Below are 17,133 nucleotides of genomic sequence, written 5' to 3'. Positions count from 1 at the left end.
GACATCTGAGTCAATGGCAGTGAATTCACTCAAACTGGAACTCTGGTGGAGGCAAAGGTTGATAGGATAAGGAAGTTCAGTTTAGGACATGCTCATTTAGAGCAACAGGTGGAACCTCCAAGTGAAGATGCAGGTTATCAGTTCTCTGAGTCTCAGTCTAGGACTCTCTTTGCTGCTCCCTAGCTGCTTTATCCCTCAGACACATCTCAGACTTGGGGATGGAGGGGAAGAGGTGCTACTAGGGATCTTTAGTCATAGCTGGCATATATTTGCCCAGATGGTTTGGCTGGGGAATCCCCTTTGGTGTTAGGGGAGATAATGTGTGAGGGTGGGCAGTGCAGGGAGAAAACCTTAGTATGACAATATTCCCATTTTCAAAAGCATTTATCCACTATAACAATATTGTAATTGATTCTGGCAAGGGCCATTGACAGATACTAAAACAAGTTTGTTTGTAAACAAGCTATTTATCCAGTCTAAAATTATCCTCCTGAAGATTATTACCACAGAGGAAAAATGTATTAGAGTGAAGAAATCTGGGTGATGCCACCAGTACCTCCCCATAGATTATTTATTATAAAGAGGGAGAGATTCTCCAGAAGTGGAGCAATCACATGGATACTACTTTAACCACATGATCAAAGTTACCTTCACTACCAATGGGGCAAACCACATCAGATTCCCCCTAACCTGGCACACTGGGAAGGACACGTTGTGTGCATAATTTGCATCTCACACCAGGGAAATCCCAGAGGCATGTTAGAGAACTATAGGCCTGCACTCTTCAAAAATGCCAATGTCTTAAAAGGCAAAGGTTGAGGAGCCTCTTAATTCTCAAATAAAAAAGATTTGAGAAGCATAACAACTAAGTAGAAATACAAGTCCTGGAATTGGGAAAACATGTTATTAAACCCAGTATTGGAAAGACTGGCAAAATTTGGATGCGATTGTGTTCAGTAAGAGATTCGTATCAGTGTTAAGTTTCCTAAATTTGATCATTGCACTATGTCTTTGTTCTTAGGAGACACTTGCCAATGTGTTCGGGTGGCAAGGGTCATGATATCTGCACCTTACCTCAAATAGTTCCTAACAATAATAAAAATAAATGTATATATAAAGCAAACATAGCAAAATGTTAATAACTGGTGAATACAGGTGAAAGTATACTGGTGTTTTATGTATTCTTTTTGCAACTTCTCTGGGAGTTTCATATTTTTTTCAAAAGGAAAAGAAAAGAAATATATCTATTCAACGCATATACAAGCAGAGGGAGTTCTAAACACTAAAGACACTAACCGGTGTTTTTTTTAAGGTCAAATATTTCATATTATTTTTTCTAGCCACTAAATTTCATCTTTATGAAATGTCAAAATAGGAAACAGGTGAAGGAGTAATTTCCTGCACTGCCGGACTCCTAAGAATGTACAGTATTTGTGTCAATTTGAAACCTGCAGTGTTTAGAAAGGAATTTGTTTTCTTGTAAATCCAGGTACCAAAGTTGAAAGTCCCAAATGTCCAGAGAGCAGCTGGAACAAGAATTGCTGCCTGCAGCCGTTTCTGTCCACCAGCCACGTGTCAGTGAGTGGCCCTGGACACAGCCAGGCTGTGTGTGCACCTGCTGTTCCTGCCATCGGGAGCAGGAGCCATTTGGTCGCTCCTCTTCATAGGGCACCACCTGTGGTCTCTCACTGCCCAGGTGAGCAGAGCGCAGGAAGTCAGGGAATCAGAGCACTGAATGGATCTTGGAAAGCACCCAGTCCAACTCCCACCTTCCCATCTGTGGCATTAATCACCTCTATAATGTCATAACCAACTGGTCAACCAACTTCTATTTGAACATACCCAGTGGCTAAAACGTCTAAGCAGCTCATCCATTTTTGAATAGCTTAAATTGTTTGAATATCCTTTCTCTTAAGAGTAAGTCTTAGTACAAAATGCCTACTTCCATTTCTTAGGTATCTGGTAATTTGCTTTTAATGGAAAAAATCTCAAATCAGATTAACTAAAATTGTGAAACACTTTGAATATTTACAGTCAATAACTTAAATCATATATTTTGGCTCGTTCAGCAGGCCATCTCTGTACAATAACATTTGGAAATCACAGAAATTTACACTTGAAGGGCCTTTCTTGTTCGTTACTTTCTGAGAAATGCCCATTTTATGGCCATATATTTGAAAACAAACAAAAATAGAGCAAAATTATATGGACGTGTAGTAGGCATATGTGTATGTATGGACAGCACGTTTCCACGTGAATAGTTAGGGACACGGGAGGATAGCCGTCAAGGGTATTCCTAGGGACCGGAAGTGGGTAAAGGAAAAGAGGCTTTTACTCTTCACCTTAGACATTTTGTTATTGTTTGGTTTTTTTTTTTTTTTACAAACAGCATGTTGCTATTTTTATCACTTAAAACCATTTTTTTCTCCAAAATTTACAAAACAGCAAAAAAGAGAAGTCACTTACATTGAGCTGAAATCTGATTTCCCGAAGTTTCCATTTTCTACTGCACTTAGCAGCGAGTCGGCTATCTGATGCCAATCCTTGAGGCCTCCATATTGCTCTTCTCCAAGAAAAATGTTCCCATTTCCTTCAGCTGTCTCTCAGTTGGCAAGATTTCAGTCTTCCTGACTTCTTGTCACTGCCTGCCTCCCACTGAAGTAAAGCATTCAAGTGGGCGCAGAGAAAAACCCACTCAGAAGTTCAGGTGGCAGTTGGCCATCTGTTGAAAATTAGCAAGTACATGGTTCTTTGTGTTCCTGCACCAACTTGGCCTAAATTTTTGGGGTCTCAGGTGCTGTATTAAAGAGGCTCTAATTTCATGCGTCAGTGATGGATGAAACCAGGTCTGCAGGACACACATGCAGTTATTATCAGAACACCATGGCAAGCTTTCCCAGCACATATAAAACCTGGCTAGCTTATCAATGCCAACTCAGAACAAAAACAGCAAGGGAAATGTATAAATGGAATAGTAGGAAAATATAATCCCCTGGTAATCAGAAGAATTAGCAATGGTATAGCCAAGATATGCATGTTATGGCAGCATATGACCGAGATAAGAGCACACAGCAAAGCGGTCAAGAGGATCAGCTCTTCCACATACTTGCTATGTGACTTGGGAAGGTTTTTTAACCACTCTGTGCCACAGTTTCATTATCAGTAAAATGGGGGTAACAGCAGTCCCTCCTTCATACAGCTAACATAAGGTTTAAATGAGCTATTACTTTAAAAGAGTCTCTGGCACATAAGATATGCACTTAAGGGTTAAACAAAAAACAAATGAGATAACTTGACTCCGATTTCATGGTTTCTGACTGAAATGGTCAGAGGAAATAATATAAACAAGAGGTGTGAGAATGGGCCTGCTTGGCAGATTGGAGGTTTAAACTGCACTCTGTTTAGGAAACAAAGAATAGACTTCTATCGGCTGAAGCATTCCACCTGTTGCAAACACAGAAGAAATTGCCCTTTCAGAGATTAGTGCTTTGGACACCTGACTGTCTGCCATTTCTTCCTTGTCAGTAAAGGCTAAAATAGACCAACCTCATTAGTACCAGGAACATATGAATATGTTAAACGGTTGCTACAATGAATCTTATTCAAAAGTACAATGAGAGGGAAACAACTACCACTCCTAGTTACTGCCGTTTCTTCATTTACATGGGGCCCCATGGAGTTCATTTGGGGCACACAATTGCAGTACATGTCTCTATAATTTTCTCCTGCAATGGATCAGCAATTTTTGTACATAAGGCAGACTGGATGTTTGGCAGAGCCAGAGTTCTTACTATGCTGAACATATCAGTAAAATACAAATTATCCTTGAACTGAGTCTTTTCTAATTCCAGGTTCTCCTGTTTTCTTTAGCTTTCCCTGCGTTCTACTGCAAATCCCTGAGGGTGTAATGACCTTCACCCAAGATGATGAGTCACTAAGCACGTTCAGTGTAGAATGTTGATCTTGATGTATTAAAAAGGGGCACTGGTTCTGCTCATTATTGGTGGGGGACTCCTCTGGAAAAACATCTTGCACTACTGAGCACATTTCTTCATCAATCTTTATAAAATCTACCACTTCTCCTATACAGTCATTCTGAGTATCAAATGATATTGGTAAAAACACTTTTCGAACACCAAACCTGGAGTTGCAAGCTCGAATGCCTGTGGTGGCCAGACAGGTAACGTAAATGTGTGATTAGCAGCAGGTATAACACTATGGAAAGTGGTGGTGACTGTTGACAAAGTGGGAGGTATATTTCCAGCCTAAAGACATTCAAATTTGAGTGTTAAAAAAAAAGTGACACTAGTAAAACAATATTGCCTAATGTCAGATTAGTTCATGGGCTGGATTTTACCTGCAAAACATCTTACAACTCTCAGAAATAAAGAGCAGTATAGTATGGTAGCAGGGAAGAAAACAGATCTTAGAGTTAGTTAAACTGGCCTATGTTTAAACTGGTATGACCTTAAGTAAGTTAAGGAGGGCCTTTAAGACTCATATATATATATATATATATATATATATATATATATATATATAATCCTATCTCCAGGATTGTTATGAAGATTTTAGAACAATGTAAACTTATTACCAATAATTATTAATTAAAGAAGTTTAAGCCTTTCTATGTAAATATCCTGCTCACTTTAACCTAGAGTGCTCACAGCAACATTTTTCTCCCAGTTGATTCTTGTCCGAAGTGTTGAGGTGTCCAAGTGCGTGCTGAAGGTAGAAAGATAAAAGCATGAAGATACGGTGGGTGAACCTAGAGGAAGACTGCCAAGACTCTGTTCTGCGCTGACTTTGTCTTCATGTTATTCCACACTCTGAGATCTGGCCGTTGGCCTTCCAGTCCAGCAATAACCTCATTACAACACTCAGAAATGAGAAAGCAGATAGTAATGAACTCACATGAATTTCACATGCAACTGACACATGAAGCAGAATGTCTATGCGTTTTTTTCTTTAGAGTGGGTATTGATCTCTAGATGGAGCTATTTACATCCTTAAACCAAGGCAACCCACTCTCAATATTAGAATATCCAAGAAACTGCAGACATATCACTTGGCCTCCCTTGTACTACATCTGGTTGATTATAGTTTTTACTTGCTTTAAATTTTTTAAAAACTATATGTGATACCTTTGTGAAGGAAAAAATAAAAACAAGAAAAAAATAACTGCTTTATTTCTGAATTTAGAACCAGACATTAATTCCTGTTTCAGACTATCATGACCACAAGGAAATGAGAACTATCTTCCCATGAAATGTTTCTGCTCATGATTTCTTTCAGATGCTTCAAAATATTTAGAAGTTTTAGGACTTTCATAAGCCAAAGTCTGGCTGAGGTGATGTATTTTCTCTGTTCCTGAGTCTGGGGTGGTAGAGGGGCAATAAGCAGCAGGAATCTATTCCAACGAGGGTTGGCAGATTTGGCAAATGAAATTTGAATTTCAGGTAAAAGTGAGTACGTTTTTAGTATAAGTATGCCCCCATTCAAATTGGCAATATCTGGAATGTACAGGATATACTCATACTAACAAACTATTATTGCTTATCTGAAATTCAAATTTCGCTGAACATCCTGTATTTTTATTTGGCAACCTTAATTACAACCCACAGGGTAAAAGCCCTCATCAGTGGCTTCCAAAAGTGTATATGGAGAGAGAGCTCCTTCTTTTGTGAGTGCTGAAGTGTTGAGGAGGTTGAGGAGGCATGTTTTCTTTGGAGACTGATTTCTGATAGGTGAGGCCTGAGCCTGGAGCACCAATAGCTATTAGATCTCTATGGTGTTCCAGCCAACTATCACAGCATCTGGTGATGGGGACCAAAGAGGAGGCAGCTGAAGAAAACCCTTCCCTCTGTGTGCTTTTAGAACAGAGATGAGTTGCTTTTAGAGATAAAATATAGCCTATTTGGACAATCAAAGACAAAATGTCAAATAGGATATAGGAATAAATTACCTGGAAAATCAGAATTATGTATGTAACCATTACTTATAAAAAGAAATGGTTTTGGAGAAAATTTCTCTTCCTCCTATAATTTTACAAATGAGAAGACAGAGACTCAAAAGAGTTTCCTTTTTGGAATGTGATGGAAGGAGTGTGTGTGCGTAAGCGGAGCAGTAGTAGTAGCAGCAGTAGCAGAAGGAGATGGTGAAGGAGAAAAAGGAGAAGGCCTAAGAGAAGGAGGAGGAGGCAGAAAAGGGGGAGGAGGAAGAAAACGGAGGCAGAAAGACCTGAAGGAGAAATACCTTGCCACTACATCTGTCCTGCTGTGGGTTTCTACAACTGTTTTCCCTATAATTTTTTTTAAAAAATGTACATAAACAATACACATTCCTTAGAGAAATCTAGGATTTCATACAAACAAAAGAAAAATCTCTTCCATGAATCCAACATATAGATACTACTATTGTTAACATTTTAGTGTACAGAGAAAGCACTTTGGTATGAAGGGCCCAGCATTCATTCTGCCTTCTTCAGGGAGTCACACCCACATTTTGCTCTGGGGATAGCCACGCAATCAATGGAATATCCTTTCTAGTGGGACTTCCAATCCAGGTGTCACATCCTCTGCTGAGAAAGCAGTAGGCAGGTGACCAAGGTGTGATTTCAGTCTAACTAAGTGACTCTCAAGGACTGAAAAGGCTGGAGTTTCTTCCTTCTGAAAGGGGAACCTAGTGAGATCACTCACTGGCACATAGCACCCAAACACCTGAAACAGCTCTGGGTCCTGGGCCTCTTGAGAACTAATTCTTCACCTTTTCCTTCAATTCTAATACCATAAATTGATTGCACTGATGGCTGCAACTAGTGGCCTCCGCAACCATGCCCTGTGCAAGAGACGGAGGCTCATCAAGAACTGACGTCTAGTTTCCCACCCTTCAAATCTGGGATGCATTGGAACTTGCTTTAGCCAGGAGAATGCAGGAACAGAGAAGGTGTGTCCACTCGGGGCCTCAACTTCTAGAGGGCTTGTATGCTTCCAGTCTCTCTTGGAACCACAAGAACAAGATTGGTGTCAGCTGCTAGAGGATGACAAATCACTTGAAGGAGAGCACAGGGGTCTTGGTCAACTCTTAGAAGCAGAACCACCTCATGCACATACAGCTGACCTCAGATACATGAAGGAGACCAGCTTATATCACAAGCTAAATAAATGTTCTAAGCCTCTAAGTTTGAAGTGGTTTGTTATGCAGCAATACTTAGGAACTTATACTTCCATGAACTTCCACATCTTTCTGATAAATTCCATTTTTTGTGAATTTCTGTAGCATTAAACAAAGAACTCTATTAATTAGATACTTTCCAACTAGTCTCTCATTCTTTTTTTTTTTTTTTTTTTTTTTGAGACGGAGTTTCGCTCTTGTTACCCAGGCTGGAGTGCAATGGCACGATCTCGGCTCACCGCAATCTCTGCCTCCTGGGATCAAGCAATTCTCCTGCCTCAGCCTCCTGAGTAGCTGGGACTACAGGCGTGCGCCACCATGACCAGCTAATTTTTGTATTTTTAGTAGAGACGGGGTTTCACCATGTTGACCAGGATGGTCTCGATCTCTTGACCTCGTGATCCACCCGCCTCGGCCTCCCAAAGTGTTGGGATTACAGGCGTGAGCCTCCGCGCCCGGCCTAGTCTTTCATTCTTCTAACAGAATATAATCAGATCACACATTCTCTTTTGTCAACTTTATTTCCCTTTGCAACTGATTTTGAACATCTTTCCCTAACAATCAAGTGTACACAGTAGAGAAGGAAAATCTCCCAAATGCCACTTCTGAGCCTCTGCCCAAACCAAGTTTCATCACGACATCATGGCCACCAGCCAAAATACCATTTGTAGGTAGGCCTGGCCTGATCTGTTCTGTCCAGAAGGAAGCGCCTGTAGCTTGTTTCTCCGTGAGATTATTGCACAGCACTGTGACTTTTCACAGCTTGCTGACCAAGAGAAGGACACAGTCATGCCTCAGAGGTGCTTGAGAACATTAACCTTCCCAGGCCTGTTTACCTCTTTGGAGAATGAAGGCAATAGTTGCATTCAGAATGTTCTATTATTTTCAAACGTATAAAACATATGGACAGCAAAGACAGAAAAAAAGATAGACATTCCCCATAATGTTTTATCTTCTGACCCAAAACTGAGTGGTTGGAGCTCTCCAGTACTTTTATTCCTGGTCATCCTCTTTCCATTATTCTTTTTTTGTTGTTGTTTGTTTCACCAGATGGGAGCTTTAATTTGAGATATTACTTGTTTGGCAGAGTAGGGCAAGGGGAGGGTGCCATGCCTGCCCCATAACTCTAGTCTTTATGCTAATGGAAATATGTTAATATTTCCCAAGGAAAATGAGTGTTTGTAAAATGGATCCCCCTGCAGCTGTGTACACGTTTCTGTTGGAATTTTCCGAATGCATTATCTGCCTTGATCTTTTCCAATAAGGCACACAACGGGACGTCTATTCTTATCTTGCTTGCTTTTCCCTTGGATTTAATTTTTTGTTGATAAGAGAAATTCCTCTGGCATTTCTCTCACTTAATCCTCTTCAAAACTTCATGAGGTAGATATTATTATTATTCTCCTTGGAATAAACTGAGGCTTAGAGAAGGCAAGTAAATGGTGCAAAGTCTTGTAGCTAATAAATGACAGAACTGGGAGGCCACTCTTGTGTGCCAAACTCCCAAATCAGGATGCTTTACCTTAATGGTTTTTTTTTGAGACGGAGTTTCACTCTTGTTACCCAGGCTGGAGTGCAATGGCGCGATCTCGGCTCATCGCAACCTCCGCCTCCTGGGATCAGGCAATTCTCCTGCCTCAGCCTCCTGAGTAGCTGGGATTACAGGCACGTGCCACCATGCCCAGCTAATTTTTTGTATTTTTAGTAGAGACGGGGTTTCACCATGTTGACCAGGATGGTCTCGATCTCTTGACCTCGTGATCCACCCGCCTCGGCCTCCCAAAGTGCTGGGATTACAAGCTTGAGCCACCGCGCCCGGCCTACCTTAATGTTTTAATGCCCCAATTCTGACTGAATTTTAAATGCAATAAAGACTTAAAAAAATAAATCACCAAAATATGGGTTACCCTTTTGTACAAAGTGGGAAACAATATCTGGTATTAATGAGTTTCCTTCCAATCTTAAAAAAGTATGATGTTGGCCGGGCGAGGTGGCTCAAGCCTGTAATCCCAGCACTTTGGGAGGCCGAGGCTGGTGGATCACGAGGTCAAGAGATCGAGACCATACTGGTCAACATGGTGAAACCCTGTCTCTACTAAAAAATACAAAAAAATTAGCTGGGCATGGTGGCACATGCCTGTAATCCCAGCTACTCAGGAGGCTGAGGCAGGAGAATTACCTGAACCCAGGAGGCGGAGGTTACGGTGAGCCGAGATAGCGCCATTGCACTCCAGCCTGGGTAACAAGAGCGAAACTCCGTCTAAAAAAAAAAAAAAAAAAAAAAAGTATGATGTTGAAATCTCTGTCTCTTTTCTCCTTAGGCTGCATCCTCGGACTTTCATCTAAGCCTGAAGACGTCAAGAGAGCACGCAATGTCTCCCTGAATGGGACTACGGGGACTCTGCTAACCGCACTTCATTCAGCAACTTGAGAAACATCAGCAATATTACTACAAGCAATCTCTTGGGTGCTTGACTGTGGACAGGAATACAAGACATGTGGAACACACTGGTGTTCATTTTTAAAAGACGATTTCACCTTAAGAGAGAAATACTTACGGGAAACAAAAAAGCACCTACAAGAAAAACCAGAAGAATCATGATACAGGTCAGCACTGTCCAACAGAACCTTCTGTCATTATGCAAATGTATGATATCTGTGCTGTCCAGTATATGACAGATCCAATATATTAGATTGGATATTGGAGCTATGGAGCACATGAAATGTACCTAATATGATGAAGGAACTCATTTTTTAATTTTAATTATTTTTATTAGCTTAGTTAACTTTAATGAACTAAAATTTAAATTTAAATAGCCAAATGTGGCCGCTGGCTACCATATTAGACAGCACAGCTATAGATGGCCATAGAAGTATGGTGAAGTGGTCTGGGAATGCCTCATCAAGAAAGTACATTTTGAGAGGCTTTTGAAGTGCTGTAGGGAGGAAAGAAAATGCAATTGGATTGAGAAAGAAGGGAGGGAATGAACAAACACCAGGTTTGTTCTAGCAGAAAGCCTGGGGTTACAGATTCAAATGCCTGGAGAAAGAATCATAAGCTAGGCCAGCAGGCCAGGCACTGTGGCTCACACCTATAATCCCAGCACTTTGGGAGGCCAAGGCGGTCGCATTACTTGAGGTCAGGAGTTCAAGACCAACCTGGCCAACATGGTAAAACCCCATCTCTACTAAAAATACAAATATTAGCCAGCTGTGGTGGTGCCTATAATCCCAGCTACTCAGGAGGCTGAGGCAGGAGAATCACTTGAGCCTATAAGCCAGGAGGGGTTGCAGTAAGCCAAGATCATGCCTCTGCATTCCAGCCTGGGTAACAAAGGAAATAGGATTGGTGGAGGGTTATGAGGACCGTGGAGATTAGAGACCCTACCCCAATCTAAAGTGGCAGTCACTAGTCAGCTCCAGACAGTTATTGCCACACAGAAATGTAAACTCAGTGTTGACTATCTTATTTTTTGGAGGAAGTCACCTAATTTTAAATCTTGGCCATAGTATTGGTCATCGTGGGCCGAACGTTCTTAGCAGATGCTGTTGGTGCTCCACTCATATTCACTCAGCACTCCCCTCTGCAGGTGAGGCTGCCTACTGCCACTGCCTTCAACTCTGCTCTAAGACACTGTGCACACACTTGACCTGCATGCAACACATGTGGCAATGCGAAAATGTTAATGCCCTTGGAAGTGGTTCTCACGCAATGAGAGGTAAGTATGTAAATACGCTAATCTTACCTCTCAGTTAGGATAGCTCTGAGCTATGTTCTGTATTGTCTCTCAGAGTTTTCTTGTGTGACTGAGCTCCAGCTGCCACAGTACAAACTGGTAAATAATGTGCCATTCATTGAAATCCATCCCTTTTCCTTCTCACTTTCCCACTTGCCTGTCTACTGATGTTTCCTAGAATTACCTCCCAATAAACTACTTGGACACCAATCCATGTCTCAGAACCTGATCCTGGGAGGAACCCAAACAAAAACTGTTGTAGCCAACAAAGTCAAAAGCCCAGTGGCAAACACAATAACCTTTCAATCTCACTCACATCACAGTCCGATGAGGGTCATTGTGGAGACTGTTCCATCATCGAGGGAGCCAGGCTCCCTTCATCATGTGGTTCTGCATCTTCCATGACTCCTTCCTTCTTTGCATTCAGTTGCAGATAGGGATAGATAGAGAACATGGAGGGCTGGGAGGAGGATTTTTGCTGCCAAGGCCTGGAAACAGTGATCAGCACTTCTGTTCATATCCATTGGCAGAACTCGTCATGTGGTCCCTCCTATATGCTAGGGATGCTGGGAAATGTAGTGCAGCTGTGCAGTAACTGTAGAAGGAAATAGGTTTGCTGAACACAGAGCAGTTTCTGCTGCTGTAACTTATTGATTGATTGATTGAGACAGAGTGTCACTCTGTTGCCCAGGCTGGAGTGCAGTGGCGTGATCTCAGCTCACTGAAACCTCTGCTTTTAGAGTTCAAGTGATTCTCCTGCCTCAGCCTCCTGAGTAGCTGGGATTATAAGCATGTGCCACCACACCCGACTAATTTTTGTTTTTGTTTTTAGCAGAGATGGGGTTTTCATCATGTTGACCAGGCTGGTCTTGAACTCCTGGCCTCAAGGGATCTGCCCATCTCAGCCTCCATATGTGCCTGGATTACAGGCATGAGCCACCGTGCCCAGCTTGCGACTTATTTAGAATTTGTAAAAAAACTGTCCAGGCCAAGGAAGCTATGCCTGTGGACCAAAGTCAGCTTGTGGACCAACGGTTTCACCTGTGGCCCAGATATTATTCCCTAGAATTGAAGGGGAAAAAATTTGCTACCCAACAAGTTCTTAACTTGCACAGAAATGAGCGTGTCATGTTCATCCAACTGTATGGTAAAATGACTATATGAAAATTGAATCAATTCTCCACTGACTGAGTTTATAATTTCAGGGAGAAAATGATCATTTCATTTCATTTCATTTCTGGTAGTTCTTCCATGAGCAATGGGTCCCTAACAAGATAGCTCTTACTTGTTTCATCTTCTGCGAAGTGATTATCTATCAGTAAATGAAAGATCACATCAATGTAGTCCCACTTCCACCTCTTCTTCGACTTCTCCCCCCGGATTCCCTATGCTCCAGCCCCACTGCTGGTTTCTCAAACTTGCTGAATATTTTACACCTTCAGAATTTGCAAATGCTGTTCCTTATTCCAGAAATGTGTTCATGCGCTCTTCTTCTCTTTGCCTCATTCTTTACCCAGCTGGGTCCCCTGTATTTGTCAAGTCTTGGCATAAATGTCTTTTCCTCATAGAAGCTTTGACTGACCACCCGAAACAAAGGGGCTTTCCTCCATCCATCATTATTCCTGCTCCTTCTATCTATCACGAATCAGAACTGTATCTGCACATTTCATATACCTCTCCAGAGGCTGCTCACTGGAGCACTGGGCATGGAGCACTCAGTACAGTGTTTTGACATTGTCAGAGCTCAAAGATGCCTGTCGAATAAATACGTGAATACCAAGAAAACTCCACTGCTTTAAAGAAGTTTGTGTGGATGCCTTTTATAATTAAAATAACATCTCCCCATCTGTCTTGAAAGTTTAGTTAAACTTGATTTGGATTTAACGAAGAAAAGTATTTATCTATTGAATGCTACCTGAGGCAAAGAAATAAAATAAAAATCTTCTCTTTATCTCAGAAATCCCTGAACTTACTCTCTTCTAAAACTAACCTAGACGAAACTCAATGTGATCATTTATGTCAGCAGGAGTAGAGATAAAAGCTCATTGAAAAAGTGAACATGATATCTACAAAGTAAAATGTGAATTCCTAAAAGCATCATTGACCTAAATACAAGTCAGGGGGAAACAAGCTCAGGGGGAAAAACAAGCTCAGGGGGGTAAAAAAATAGGAATCAATCTTGCTTTTTCCCTGCCCCTTCCAATCTCTCTGCCGTCATTCCGAGCTGCTCTTCCAAACAGAGCTCAGCTTCACCTCTTGTCTCTTCCTCTTTTGCCTAAGACTGTGTCAGTCCAAGCCGCTGAATGTGTAATGGAGCTGTCTGTCTAAGAAGCACAGCTACTTGTTTAGTTAGAAATGTAATTTTTTGTTTTGGGGTTTTATCTGGGAGGGATTTGTTGCCAAGTGGTAGAATTTGAGTGTTTTCCCTATAGGAGGCAGATTCGGAAGTCTGGCCGAAGACTCTTTTGGAAGCTGAAACTAATTAAAATATTTATTTTCATCCCTGTAGCTAAGACACGGCAGGGGAAAGAGTCCAGCATTTGTTTTATGAAGGTAAGTCTATATCCACTAACCTCTTGTGTGCCACATTCAGCGTCTGCCCCAAGGCCGCCACACCTGCTCAAACACCTGCCTAGTATGTGAGTATTTGGTCGAACAGTATTTAACGGCTTACCTAACTCAGGGTCACCCACCTTTACCTGAGGACAATAGAGCCCTGTTCCACACGTTTATTATCTATAGACTCACCTCTGAGGAAGTACTTTCCTAGTTTCACCTTCAATGAGGTCTGAAAAGCTATGCAGAAGAGAAATAGAAAAACAGAAGGAGAAAGAAAGAAGCTAAAAAATAATTGTGCATCATTTTATAAAAAAATCACAGGCTAGGCACGGTGGCTCACACCTGTAATACCAGCACTTTGGGAGGCTGAGGCAAGTGGATCACAAGGTCAAGAGATCAAGACCATCCTGGCCAACATGGTGAAACCCCATCTCTACTAAAAATACAAAAATTGGCTGGGTGTGGTGGTGTCTGCCTATAGCCCCAGCTACTCAGTAGACTGAGGCAGGAAAGTCACTAGAACCTGGGAGGCAGACGTTGCAGTGAGCCGAGATCGTGCCACTGCACTCCAGCCTGGCGACAGAGCAAGGCTCTGTTAAAAAAAAAAAAAAGAAGAAAAATCACAGAGGCTGAGAAAGATACAAGAATATGTTAAGTATCCTCCGTACTTCCAGAGTGCCTATAGAATCCTCAAAGAAGTGTAAAGCCGTAAAACAAAACAGAGTCAGTTTAAGCATTCACTGTTTTCGAATGGCGAAAACTAATAGTGATGCCCCTTCTGAATACTCACTGTGGCCCAGGACAGGCTAGATGCTTGACTTACATTATCACATTACTTCTGCCTACTCTCTGCGATAGTAAAGAATATATTTATGAATATGTTATTGTATTTATTTAGTATTTATGAATGCTTTGCAAATGAGGAAACTAGGGCTCCAAGAAGTTCAATGACTTGGGAAGTAGTAACATGTGGGCTAAGAGCAGACTTGGATCATCTGGCTTGGGGTCCCAGCTCTGCTCCTGACCAGCAGGGTCAAATTAAGGAATTTGTCTAAATTTAGACAAATTAATCTCACTAAGCTTCTGTTTTGTCACAAAAGGGCAGTGGCAACAGGTAATGACCCATCTTACTTGTGAAGATGTAATTCGTTAATACACATGGAATACCTGGCACATCACCTAATGCATCACCTAGCACACAAGACAGGCTGAACCAAGGTTTGCCCTCCTCTTCCTCAAAGACACACACAGCTAGGGGGTTGAGAGCAAGGCTGCCAACTCCAGTTGTTTTATTCTGCTCATAAAGCTTCTGTGTGTTCCATTTGAAAAAACTAAATTCAGAGAAAAATAACTGAAGATAGAAAAGGTTGGTCAAGGGAACCAGAAGGAGGCAAAGATCAGTTCCTTCTGTATCTGGAAGTTGCCTTCTATGGGTTCTTTGTCTCCTCTACCAGGCCCTGGACAAAAATCTGTTTGGTGAGCTAAGAAGTATTTGTTTTTTTAATCAAGAGAAGTCTCTATAAGGCTTCCAGAGTTCTCATCCTTGATGGTGAAAGAAATTACAATGTGCATATTCCATTGTTACCGGCCAACTCCCCATCTTCCTTCCCCCAAGACTGCCTTTTCCCACACCTTAGTCCTCATTCTCCCCCCTCTCCACTTCTTGACATTGGCCTGGTTCTTCAAGGACCACCAGAAATCCCACCACCTCCCAGGGTTCTGGTCTCCCCTTTCTCTGGAGGCTGAAACATGTATTTTTAGATTAAATATTTAATTGATTTTCCTGTTTCTTACGGACTAATATCCCCCAAGTAGATTATGTACTTCCTTTGTGTACTCCACAGGGATTGATACTAAATGTCAGCCATAGAAGGTTCTGAATAGATATGTACTTTGTATAAATTATTGTTGAGAACTGGACTGATTGTAGCATTTGTGAAACACCTACCTGGTAATGCGGATGCAAATGAAAACTTGGCACAGCATTTTAAGGCTGGGTCCCCACCCTCAAGGTGCTTTCTTCCATAGAGAATGAAGCCCCCAGCCTTTTATAACTGGGCGGCACTGAGGCAGAAGGGTTAGCGTTATGGGTTCTAGGGTTACTTAATTTCCCTTGTTTTTTTCTTAACAGTAAAATGGATATAACGGTGGTACCTATTTCATGGGGTCTTTGTCAGGTTTAAATGAGAAAATGCAAGTAAATCCCAGTGCAGAGCCTAGGATATCCTAAGAGTTTAAATATAGCTACAGGTAGGTTCAGAAATTAGAAAAGCAATTGTTCAAATGTCAGGGGGAACAACAAACATCTTATAATTAAAAGGCTCAACTGGGTATATTTCCAGAAGGTATTTTATGCTAAGTATATAGTAGAGCTAGATATTTCTGCTCATGCTAATTTCTATGCAGTCGGGCAGGGGAGAGGAAGTAAGAGTTGGAGCAATGGAAAGTAGTGTGCTTCTGGCCCTGGGAAGTCCCAGGTGGGAGGTGACTCTTGAAGTCAAGTTCATCATTGACCTCTCCTACTTGAATCAAAGGGATGAGTAAATTGGAGACAAACTGGTAGAGTTCCAAGTCATGAACCTGAAAGAGTTTCATTGCTTTAAATTCCATTATGAGGAGAGCGTAGGGTTAGGTATACTGACGTGTAGTGAAAGTGTGTTTTATTTTTTCCAGCAAAGGCCCCATTTCAACACAGGCAACATTTTCTTTTTTTCTGAGGCTGCTTTAAGGAAAGCAGAAGTGAAAACAAGCTGGCAGATTGGACAGTACTGAGCTGAAATCACCTGGCCTCAGAGACATCTTGTGAGATAGCAGACAGGCTCTATGAGCCCTTGTTTGGCACAGGCGATTGGGGAGTCCCACTCTTTGGGAACTGACTTTGGCCCACACTAATGTGCTGTATTAAAGGAACTCCAGGAATCTTTGAATAGGATTCTAGCAGTTTCTAGCAGTTGCTGGTCCTGTTGGAAGTATCTATAACACTAAAATGTAGCTCCCCCAGCCACTGCATTTAGTATAAGGGTATCACTCATAGCAACTAGGGGCATCTTGTTCAAAGCCTCCTGTTCCAAATTTAACTTGTGTTTTTGGTGAACTTGGTTGTGGGTGGAGTTGACACCTGCCAAGAAGGTCCCAGGTTGATCCTATTAATAGGCACCCTATTAATAGGCACTTAAAAGGAAGTTACAGTGCTCAGTTGCAGTTGGTTGAACTATCATTTTGAATGTGATCATCCTCCTCGCCTGAATGAAAATAAAAGAGAAACACCTGCAGTTAGTTGCAACAGAAGCACGTGCTGAAATATGTACAGGAAGCTTTGCAGGCTCAATAATGACAAGCTGAACCTCTATTAGGAAGATGATAAGGTACACATTCTAATGACAGTAACTAAACAGTGAACATCTCCTGTCTCCTTACTCTGTGCCAGGTAGTGTACTCAGGACCATAGATGTATTATGTCAGAGTCCTTGCATCACTCTGTGAGGTAGGTACTAAGGGCTTCCTTTTATAGTTGAGGTACCTGAGGCACTGAGAGATCAGTTGCCTGCCAAGGTCACACAACCAGAAAGTGCAGAGGTAGAACGTGAACGCAGATTGGCCAGGTTTCAACATCTCCACTTATTCTACCAAGCTGCCACTGTTAGTCTCTGCTGTAAGCTTCATT

General features: G+C 41.7%; 1 protein-coding gene across 1 annotated transcript in view; it reads left to right on the top strand.

The window, feature by feature from the left end:
- Positions 1-17,133, top strand: part of PIP5K1B (phosphatidylinositol-4-phosphate 5-kinase type 1 beta) — a 488,372-nt gene that overhangs the window by 76,460 nt on the left and 394,779 nt on the right. The window contains exons 3-5 of the mRNA XM_074394717.1: positions 9,495-9,780; positions 10,764-10,892; positions 13,420-13,463. The gene's annotated coding sequence lies outside the window, so the exon portion shown is untranslated. The remainder of the gene's footprint in view (positions 1-9,494; positions 9,781-10,763; positions 10,893-13,419; positions 13,464-17,133) is intronic.

The sequence above is a fragment of the Saimiri boliviensis genome, chromosome 2, assembly GCF_048565385.1.
Source record: "Saimiri boliviensis isolate mSaiBol1 chromosome 2, mSaiBol1.pri, whole genome shotgun sequence".
Taxonomy (NCBI): domain Eukaryota; kingdom Metazoa; phylum Chordata; class Mammalia; order Primates; family Cebidae; genus Saimiri; species Saimiri boliviensis.
The sequence above is the reverse complement of the archived record's forward strand: the minus strand, read 5'-3'. Positions and strand labels throughout refer to the sequence as shown.